The sequence below is a fragment of the Furipterus horrens genome, unplaced genomic scaffold (assembly GCF_987537825.1).
Source record: "Furipterus horrens unplaced genomic scaffold, mFurHor1.1.pri manual_scaffold_17, whole genome shotgun sequence".
Classification (NCBI taxonomy): domain Eukaryota; kingdom Metazoa; phylum Chordata; class Mammalia; order Chiroptera; family Furipteridae; genus Furipterus; species Furipterus horrens.
Window position 1 is genome coordinate 22,908,559 of NW_028327187.1, and position 3,157 is coordinate 22,911,715.

Sequence of the window (3,157 nt, forward strand, 5' to 3'; positions counted from 1 at the left end):
ACTGGCTGTATGCCTCTGTTTATCTTGGGGTGGCAGCCTGGTTCTAAGAAACATTGCAGTTTGGGGTGCAGCAGACCTGATGTGGAGCCCCGTGCATAGTGTGTGGGCAAAGGGTTTTGCAATCAAGTAGTCTGTGATGAGGTAACAGACCCACAGAGGGAAAAGACTGGCCCAGAGTCAAGAGCGAGGACACTGCCCGGGCACCTTATCTTCCTCCTACTCCACCCTGCCTCCCCAGGAGACTCGGAAATCAAACCTACATTCTACGATAAGAAAAAGCTTTTTAAAGGATGAGCAATAACGAAGCTATTAAGATAACCAGTGACTAGACAGAAAAACGAGCCCTGGCTGGTTTGGCTCAGTGGATTGAGCGTCGGCCTGCGAGCTAAGTGTCGCTGGTTCGATCTTCCAGTCAGGGCACATCAGAGAAGGAAAACTCTGACTCCAAAAAACCTCCGCTGCCTTGCGGCATACCTCTTCAGGGGAAAGGCTAAGGGAGTAAACCCCGACAGAAAATCCGGAGCCGGAGTCCCTAAGGCGGTTTAACATAGTAGTCAACACCGGCAACTCCTGCGGCGCACCTGAAACCAAGCTGTATTGACTCCGTCTTTCCCTTGGACCCTTCAGCTGCAAAGAGAGGGGGGGTCTGCTGCATGGGCAACAGCAGACCCTCCATATCACCCTGCCCAGGCTCTGTAGCTTCAGCTTCACTGGAGAGGACACTCCAGCGTAATCGTAAGATGTCGATTCAACACGGGAGGAGACAGATACCGTGTCACTCCCGAGTCGGACTGCACAGCCATTCTCGGCGGTGCAGACTCTTAAGAAGCTACACCATCGTCTCTCGAGACGGACGGCTGCCAACGACAACGACCTTGACACTTACACTGTTCCTCTTTTTATGCCGTAGGCTGCTGCCATCTGCCCCAGGCCTCTCACTTATTATAAAGGGTGTCCCACAAATATGTCATAATTAGCTCTTTATGATACCTGTTGTCATGGCAACGTTTAAGCAACACGTTAACTCACAGGAGCAAGCAGACCCCAAGCCCACAGAGCACAAACACCCCAAACCTCCCAAAAGTTTACATGAAGAGAAACTAGGTAGGCAAGAGAAGTATGAATAAAACCTGGAAATGATGGACAAGGTAGGTAGCATCATCTTCTTATATATCCTTTTTTTCTAAGTGATTTTTTAATTTATTGATTTTGAGAGAAAAACATTGATTTTTTGTTCCACTTATTTATCTCTGCGTACATTGGTTGACTCCTGTATGTGCCTTTACCATGGTTTGAACCTGCAAACTTGGTGTATTGGGATGATGCTCTAAGCAACTGAGCTATCTGGCCTGGGCTTACGAATCCTTGAGTTCCTCCAAATTGTTAAGTTTCTGAAAATTAAGGATTTTACCAAACTATTTGACTCCTCAGAGTTAGGGACTGTGCATGTAGTCAAAAAATGATTGTTTAGTTGTTATTGTGAAGAGTAGAACGCACTATAATTTTTTCGATTGGATTGGGTGGGGGAGTTGTTAAGACCTTGAGATAAAGAGATACATAAATTGGTCAAAAACAATTTGCATTTATAATCCAGCTGGCAGGAAAATATAGGCAATTTAAAGTAAAACTTTCCAAAAGTGCTTTTAAAAACTCTATTAGAAAACATAAACATTGAGGAATAAAATGACAACTGGGCTTGGAAAGTGTAACATGAAACAAGTGAATTAAGGGGCAGGTAAAACTAGTTTTGCTTATTTTTGAAACCAACTTCATAGCTATTAAATTTCCTGTACTTTCTAGATACATATGATTAACATAATACAATGAACATCTTTCTTTCAGGGTCGTTCAAGTGGTGAGGATTAAGTAATTTATTATTTCAAAGGTTCTTAGAATAGTGCCTAGAATACAGTAACTGCTATGTAGATCTTTGTTAAATTAACAATTTCAGGTCTCACGCATGCAGAATCATGCTTGTTAGGGCGTCCAAAAAACCTAGAAAGAAAAAGTTCTGCTACCTGTTCTTCAAGACTTTTCCTTATGTCTTTGAAGCTAACGGTACTTGTAAAATGGAGATGAGTGCTCCTAATTATGAACGCTCATTAGATTCTTTGTTTTTACAACCATTGCTTTTGTTTTTTCACTTCCCTTTAGTCTAGTGCATCCAAATAGATAATCTGAAAAAGATATCGGCCCCTCCTGACCAAGACCAACAAAACTGAAGGCTTTAAAAAGGAGTGGTGATCACAGAAATCATAGTACACAAATTGGGAGTGGCATGGAAGCGGCATGTTTCTGTTTCCTTTGAATATTGGCTCAAACTCCTCCCGAAAGATGATGCTCCAGCAGCTCTAAGCTATTGGTTCTATTCAAAATAGGGCGCCAGGGTCCCGGACCAATGCTATCAAGGAAAGCGCCGGGCCCCCAGGAAACGTTCCTCCTCTTTGGAGGAGGTCTGTGGAGTAGGGCTGCCACGCATGCTCTGTGCCCGCAGGACCATTGGTGTGGCCACCGGGCGCGTGCGCAGGACCGGGTGACTGCCCAAATGCGGAAGACTGGGCCGTGCATAGGTTCCGGCTTCTGAAGCGTGGGAGGAGTAAGAAACGGCAGGTTGTAAATTTTGGTCTTGGCCCCAAGGGGTTCCCCCGGACCATTAGAAACCGAGAGAAGAGCAGAAGGCACCGCGTCGGCGTCGGCTGAGGGGGCTGAGCCCTCCACTTGTCCCCCAGGTGGGAGGGAGGCAGACAGGGGAGAAGCACCCATCACAGGACTGAGGAGCCTCTGGGACCGGGTTCCGGAGCATGAGGGTCTGGATCCGGTCCCTAAGCATGGGGAGCTGGAGTCGTAGAGTCAGCCTGGCCGGGCCTTGCCGGACTGTTAGCTCCTCGGTGACATCGCTGCCCAGGCAGCTGCGGTGTCTAACCCAGCCCCACTTGAGGTCGTTGGCCAGAAGATTAGCATGAGTTCTGCCTCTGCCTAGTTTCCTCTCCTTCCTTTTTTCTCCCCCTTTTCTCATTCCTCTCCTTCCTCTCCCCCATACATCGTCCTTCTTTTCCTCCCCCATGCTCCTCTTTGCCCTTCCCACCCTGTCCTTTCCCCCATCTTTCGAGTCTCCCTTTTGTCCTCTGCCTTTTACATTGTTTTCCCTCTCTCCTCT